This window comes from Rattus norvegicus, chromosome 7 (genome assembly GCF_021556685.1).
Source record: "Rattus norvegicus strain SHRSP/BbbUtx chromosome 7, alternate assembly SHRSP_T2T, whole genome shotgun sequence".
Taxonomy (NCBI): Eukaryota; Metazoa; Chordata; class Mammalia; order Rodentia; family Muridae; genus Rattus; species Rattus norvegicus.
In genome coordinates this window covers 24,961,859-24,970,325 of record NC_141540.1, presented here as the reverse complement: position 1 = coordinate 24,970,325, position 8,467 = coordinate 24,961,859, and the positions used below count along the sequence as shown (strand labels likewise).

General features: G+C 33.6%; 1 pseudogene; it reads left to right on the top strand.

The window, feature by feature from the left end:
* The first annotated feature begins 615 nt into the window (after nucleotides 1-615).
* Nucleotides 616-6,442, top strand: LOC148004554 (large ribosomal subunit protein eL22 pseudogene; annotated as a pseudogene).
* The last annotated feature ends 2,025 nt before the right edge of the window (nucleotides 6,443-8,467 follow it).

The following is an 8,467-nucleotide window of genomic DNA, read 5'->3' as shown; positions in this document are numbered from 1 at the left end:
TTTCTCTATCATATGGCAACAAGGGAAGACAGTAATAAGAAAATGTTCTACTTTTTCTTTGTATAACTAAACTCGATTACCTGCAGTAAATCAAAAAGTACACAAAGACAAAATTTTGGCTAATGCACTTGTTTTATTTTGCACAATTTGGAATATTAATGCACATCCACTATGAAATGTGTACATGTTTAGGATTTCAATAAGCAACTGTTTATGTCCTAAAAAGGCTGATACTGTCATTACAAACTTATCTGAAACACCAGTGACAGCACATACTGGCAAGAATATGGAGAAAGAGGAACACTTCCCCATTGCTGTTTGGATTGCAAACTGGTACAACAACTCAGGAAATCAATCTGTAGATTCCTCACAAAATTGGAAATAGATTTACCTGAAGACTCAGCTATTCCACTCTTGTTGATATACACAAAAGACACCCTACCACACCACAGGATCATGTGTTCTGCTTTGTTCATATCCACTTTACTTATGATAGCCAAAACCTGGAAACAACACAGATGTTCCATAATGGAAAGATGAATATAGAAAATGTTTTTCATTTGCAGGATGGAATACTACTCAGTTATTAACAATAGGGACAGCTCCTCTGCTCCCATGTTACCTGTGAAGAAGCTTGAGTCAATGGGGGACAAAAAAGAAGCAGGTTTGAAGTTCAGCTTTGACTTCACTCACACTGTAGAAGATGGAATCATGGATCTGCAATTTTGAGCAGTTCCTCCAGGAGGAATCAAAGTGAATGTGAAAGCTGGCAACTTTGGCAGAATGGCTGTAACTTTCAAGTGGGACAAGAACAATCACTGTCACTTCCAAGGTGCCTTTCTCCAAAAGGTATTAGAAATATCTCCCCAAAGATATTTGAAGAGCAACCTCTGAGTTTGGCTGCATGTTGTCAACATGAAAGAGAGTTATGAGCTCTGTTGCTTCAAGATTAACCAGGATTAATGGTAGAAGAGTACTAGGATTAAAATTGGTCTGCAATGTCTTATATTAATTCATAAAAAATTAGGAACAACAACAACAAAATGAAGACATCCTGAGTTTTGCAGGTAAATGAATGTAAGTAGAAAATATCATGCTGTGTGAGGTAACTCTGGCCCAAAAGTACATGCATGGTATATACTACCTAATAAACAGATATTAGCTAAAAATAGTACAGAATACACAGGAAAAAACCCACAGGACTCAAGATTTAACAAGTCAAATGACCCAAGCGAGGATGACTCAATCCAAACTGGAAGGAAGAAGATAACTATCATGGGGAAAGGGCAAAATGAGGTAAGGATCTGATAGGGGAAGGAGGCAGAGAGAGAAAATTGGGAACATGATCAGGCTATGATAGGGCATGATGGAAACCCTGAAGGCCAAAAGAAAGGATAGAAATAGGCAACATTGGGAGGTAGGAGATGGAGAGACCTTTAGAAGACACCAGAAACCTGGGATGTGAGAGACATTTAGGACTCAAATGGAGCGACCTTGGATGACTTGCTCTACAGTGGGGTGATGGAACTTATACAGTCCATCTCCAGTGGAGGGACAGGACATCAAGTGGAGGGATGGGTTTGATATCCCGCAGTCAAAAATTATGACTCAGAATTGTTCCTGTCTGAAGGAACTGTAGATAAAAAATTGGAGAAGAGAGAAAGGATCAAATTGGGAACTAGCTCAAGGGCAGGCCTGGGGTCCTGGAAAATTTACTGATGTTATCCTGTTCTTGCACATAGGCACCTAGCATGGCTGCCGTCTAAGAGGTCTAACTAGCAGCTGAAAATATCAGATGCAGATATTAACACCCAACCAATAGATGGAAGACAGTGACCTCTATAGTTGAATTGGGGAAAAGGTGAAAGAAGCTGAGGAAGAGGGTAGCCCCATGGGAAGACCAGCAGTCTCAACTGACCTGGAGATCTCTCAGACACTAAGTCACAACCCATGGAGCATACATCAGCTGATATTAGGATTCTGACACACATACAGAAAGGACTGCCTGGCCTACCCTCAGTAAGAGAATTACATAACTCTTGAGAGACTTGAGGCCTCAGTAAGTTAGGAGGTTTTCAGGAATGGGGTTGGTGGGGTGGGGACAGCCTCTTGGAAAGTGGTGAGGAGGAACGGAATGAAAAACTGTCAGATGGTAGAAGGTTATGGGGATAATGTCTGGACTATAAAAAATATTAAAATAAAAAACGAAATCATCATCATTGACAAGTGTTAGTGAGCCATCATTAAACATTGCCATATCTAGTGAATATTTTATTTGATTTGGGCTACTAGATATTTGTACAAATATCCTCTTCAAAAACTGTATCTCTTTTTAATTAGTTTCATTGTTACTGTGATAAACACCATGTACAAAAGCAACTTGGAGAATAGTGGGTCTATATTTTTATATAAAACTGGAGTGACATTTCTTTGATGAAAGCAAAGACAAGAACACAAACTAGATAGGAAAATGAATATAGGACATTATATATGAAGAAGTGTTTTTCACTGGATTGCTTCTATAGATTTATTTATCCTGATCTCTTATAGAACCCAAGACAAATATACAAGAGTTATCAGAAACCACATGGTGATGAGTTCCTTCAGATCACACATCAATCACCAATTTAAAAGAAAAACATATGGGTCTCTTTATAGCTTGTTTTTCCAGGGAATTTCCAGTATCAAAGCTCTCTCTTCTCAAATATTGCTGGCTTATGTCAAGCAGGCATAAAAAAGTAAGCACAGATCATGACTACTTTTCTGAGTACTCTTGATATTGCAAGAACTCTCTTAGCAAGGGACATATAGTTATATTTTCAACAGTTTGTATTGAATTTCAACAATGTTATCATTGCAAAATGAATCAACTCTCAGCAACTACTATGGATGTAAACTCTCCATTACACAGTTGTCTAATGTTCCTTTCAGTATGGATACTAAATTTTGGTATATTTTTACTATTGACAACAGGGCTGCAGAGGAGCACTTAGCCCATCAAGTCTCTATCAAGAATACTAAGCTTAAGTAAAATATGAGAGTCACTAGGCTACCTATTTCAACTAACTCTACCATTTCATGAAGACAGACAAGGAAATACACATCAATAATATTAAAATAATATGAACCATGGCACTTTATAAGGCTAAAATGCTTTATTTATCATATCTAAACACACTGCTAAGATTTCATGATTTTGACATGATTGCTAATAAAGACTAAAAATGTTAATGATTTTAATGGTTGTACTCAAATGTATTTTAGGAAGATCATATTTAAATCAATAGTAACCCAATGTCTCCACAATTTTATTTCTCATTAGAGCTTTCTGTATCATCAAATATGTTAGTCTTCTGATAAACTCGAACTATCTGGAAAATAGAGAGCATTTTCTTGTGAGTACCAGAAGTCTATTGAAGGCAGAAAAGAAGAAAATTAATTTAGATAGTATGCTAGGTATAACTACTATAACTACCAATGATAGTTCCTTAATTTGGAAACACCAGAGGTCATCTTTCATCATCTTTTTTTTTCAAGCCAATCTTGTATCCACAATTACAAAATTATAATACTAAGCATTTCTTTTTGTGTGTACTTATACAGAACTGCTTCATCTGTATACAGTGATCTTCAGTAGATGACTGCAAGCTTGAGACTACATAGTGACCTAAGATTATGTTCTCCATTTAGGGCAAAATTTCCAATATCACAGCCAGTTCCACAAAACTGATTTGAATAAGAATCTCTCTAAAGAAATATATTTTAATACCCTATATTGCAAAATGAAGCAAATAATTTTTCTCACATTGGTCCAAATTTCCTCTGAAAGACACCTGTAAGTAGAATGTGTGATTTTTCAAGATTACACCATTGAAGTAGGGATCCAGTTTCAGTACTGGATTCCTTTTAACCAAACAAACTATTTGTTATTACTTGGGTCAAAGAAATCAAATTCAAAACATGTGTATTCATATATATGTGTGTGCATGTGTATGTATATCTATGTGCATAAACCATGCATATAATATGAATATGTATTCATAAGATATAGTAATATAATATGATATATGATATAATATAATGCAATATAATTCTGATTATGGTTTCCTTTCAAAAAAACTTCTTGAATTCTGAGATTTTCCCCCAATCCTAAATTTTTGTACTTTGTTCATAACGTCTTAGGAAATTGATGGGTATCTAAATAATTCTTACTATTAATAATAAATTAAAGTAAGATAAAAAACATTCATATGGAATAGGGAAAAAAAGAACAAACATTAAAAACTGTGACTGAATATAAAAGATAAGAAATACATGTAGACACAAAGGTTTACATAGCCTAACATTCAGAAGTTTTGTAGAAACACTTCAACTGTGACTCAATATTTATAAGAAAAATATCTATAAAGTTAGAAAATAAAACACAGTCAAAACATTAAGAGCAAAACTTCATTTCTTTTGGGTTTGTCATGTCCTTTGGTATAGTTCTTTCCTTTAGTGCTATTTGCATGGGTAGCAGATTATTTTGCAATAAACTTTTTTTCTTTCTTTGAAAACAGTTATCTATTGGAGTTACAGTCTGAATTAATAACAGAACATGTATTCATGTTTGCTATCAAAATAGAAAACCAATTGCCTAGGCAAGAGTAATCTGATTATATGCTGTGCCAGTATGTGTGAGTTTATACTTACCCAAACATATTCGTAGGAATTACTAAGTTAACTGCTACCCAGACTCCGTCTAGTAGACGTTCACCTATAGAACATAAAATATGTCTTTGAGACATATTTTTGAAAACTTGTTCTCTATGGCTTTTATATAGAAACGCAGACCATGACAACATAAAACACTGAATGTTTAGATTCGATTTTAAGTATAATTTTTGTTGGCTAGATTTAATATAATAAAAATAATTAGAATCAAATTCTGTGAAAGGATGTTGAATGTGCTTTCTTTAACTATCATTCCTCTAAAGCAAAATTCAAAGTGTCCTTCGAGATGTGAGAAATGAAAATATTATTAAAAAATATGAAGAAGCAAAATTGTTCTTTGGAGTAGAAAGCAGAATTATATTCATGAGCCACTGCTGCCATGTCTAATGTCACAATGTCCACTTTTTCATAGAGATGCACTAAAGCTTACTCCATTACCAAACATTCAACCACTACTAGACCTTGTTGATCAAAATCCCCAGACTGATCTTTCAGCTTTCAGAGGGAACACCTGAGCCCAGCAGTCCATTCCCACCTAGGAATTGTACATCACTGTGATGGAGAACTATATGATGGAGAATTATATGTCCATAATCACTACAAAACAAATTTACTAATTTCTTCGCCATTTACAAAAATATAGAAACATGAAAATCCAAGTTTATGTTATGATGAAAGTTTGACATTTCTTTGATATTTTATAAAGTTTTCTGGTAAGCTGAATATCATAGTCACATAAATCATGTTACTGCCACTTACATTGTATTTTGTTCAAAAATACCATTCACCAAATGCATTCCACCAAATTACATCTTTAAAATGTTCCTGTATTTTGTATAATTCTATTCTCAAAGTACTATATGTCACCACAAGATTATTTTTAATAAATTTTATGATGAAAAATGTTGGGTGAAATTACTGTAACCAAAGCCATGAATTTTGAAACTCAAGAGATTTTTTCCATTTTTTTAATAATGTGTTTCTGCCAATGTAAATATTTTTAAGGTAAACAAGAATGAAACAAAGTTATCATGAGCAAATATGGTTTAGTCAATCCCATTTTCATCAGTCTTTTCTTTCCAAATTTTCCTGCTGTGTATCTAGCCTTGCAAATTTATCCTGTTTAACATTCTTTTTTCATGAAAACGTTTAGGTGGTGTACTAGAAATAATAGATTTTACTATCATATGACAAGTTAGAAAGTTTTCTGTTCTGGAAGACAAACTTGGAATCAAAATCATGTAAGTAATTTCCCTAGAAACTACACCATATGGAATACACTATAAATTGAAATGGAATTTAGTTCTTACTGAGAAAATGTCCGCAGTGGGAAACAATGGAATATTTACTCTTCTTAACACTGCTCTCAGTAATATGAATTTTAATTACAAATTTCCCATGTATTCACCTCTATTTTCTACTAATTATAACAATCTAACATAGAATCCTCTACTTTAATGAAATAATAAAAGAGCCTTATGGTCTCAGAATATCATAAATATTTCAAGAACAGAAGTTGTCCTGAACGACCCTGTCCAATCCATGACACCTTACTTTATTCTCCAATGAAAGTATTAAGTTACCTTATAGCACTTACTTAATAGATAATAATAATAATAATGAGGAGGAGGAGGAGGAGGAGGAGGAGGGGGAGAAAGAGAAGGAGAAGGAGAAAGAGAAGGAAGGAGAAGGAGAAGGAGAAGAAGAAGGGAGTACAAGGAGGTATTAGCTATCTTCAGTTCAATCTATACACACTATTCCCAAGTATAATTTCTTACAACTGATAATGGACTACTTTCAATAGATGACTTGAACCAGAAATCCCATGATCACCTATGTTCCACTATTCTTTCCTCATTGGAAATGTTAATATATGATACATTAATATAAGATTAATATATAGCAAAGAAATAAAATATCTTAAATACTTAGACTATGATCACCGAGCACTCATTGAATGAAATGACAACCCAATCCACTGGCATCTTCACTAATAATACCATATCCTACTTTCCCATTTCTGTGAAATATAAGGCTCCATTTGTTAAACATGTTTCTCCTTGCCCTCTTTGTCCATGTCATACAATCTACAATAAAAAAATTGTCAACTGAAGATTTCTCAATAAACTTAAACTCAAATTGCTTACTAAAAAATTAATTCACCTAAGATAATAAGCCTTTATTAAACTACCTAATAATTCTATACTAAGGAACTTGTTAAAAAACGATTTTCAAAACTAGGTATCCAGATGAAATTTCACTTCAACTTATATTTCTCAACAATTCATAGTCTAAAACTGTAATACAAAATTAAATGTTATTCAATAAAATAAACAAACCTAAAAGACCCAGTCTTTTCTCTTCAATAGCAAATGTGAGATTTCTCCATTTTGAATGAGATATTAGTTTGTTGATCATCTCAGTAACTAAAATTAGGTAGATTACCTGGCATTATTTGCATGAAGATGCCAATTTCGCCCCCAGACATTAAAACGTTAAGCATATTTCTTCCAGATTCATTAATTCTAGACATGTGCTTTGCAGATGCATACAATTTGAAGGTTACATTTCGAAGGTTGACATAATTTTCACTGTTACTTTCCACATTTATTTCACCTGTAGGATATAAAATGTATATTGCAAGGGATTCTGGATGTATTTATGAATTCAGTATAATCCTTGCACAAAAGTCAATTTGGTTTAGTTCCCACACAAAAGAATCTTGTAGTGAAATCATTAATCCCTGAAACAAGTATACCCAGGATTTGGAAAATGAAAACACTCTAGTATTTTGGTGCTTACTGTTGCAAATGACGAAGAATCCCACAAGTGAGAAGAGAATAATCACTTTCATGTTGATCATTTAGGATCCAGATGAAGAGCCTTGTATCCTGGAGATCAACTCCTCCAAAGAACATCTGGCTTGCACATTTCTACTGTGTCTCAGAATTGTTCAGGTCTCTAGGTGGTGTGGTGAGCTTGGTAATGACAGACAGGTAATCATTGTCACATGTCCAAGATAGAACAGTGGCTATCACTTAATGTCAATTTTCTGTAATATCTTCTAAGATTTTGTCCTAATTTAGTTCAATCCTAATCTATAAAATTCCATTTGCTCCCTGTGTAAATAGCAAGTCCTAAAAATAAGCATTTCAGGATAAAACAAAACAAGTATTTCAAACATAAGCTGTGATTTGTGCTCTTTCAATCAGAGTCTAAGTCTTAACATCTCGAAACAATCAAGCATTATGATTAAATAAAACAATTGTATTATTTCACAACATAATATGTTTTGAACATTTCCAACCTTTCAAAAACAACAACAACAACAGCAAAGCCTTAAACCATTAAAATTCATCATTTTCCTCCTTAGGAAAACATAAAATATCAGACAAGTAGAGTTGTCACATAAATCAGAAAGTGAACAGCCACAATTTGTATGAGAGAATCTGTTACAGTGCCTTGCAATCCTCATGGTGTTTGTGAGCTCATGTGAATTGATGAATAAATAGGCTCTATTCACAAGGTGTCTTCTAAACCTTCTGACTCCTACAGTATGATTTGTGAATTAAATTCAGAGCCTAAATCTTTCAAGGAAAATATGTGAGAAAGTGCAAGATGTCTTCCTGGGAGATTTTCTGCTTGTTTGACAGAATTTTAACTTGCATGCAAAATATATTAGATATTTAGTAGTTCTTTTGTTATCTGTTTCCTTGTTTTAATATTCTCTGAAGTTTGTCTTGCTATGACTCAA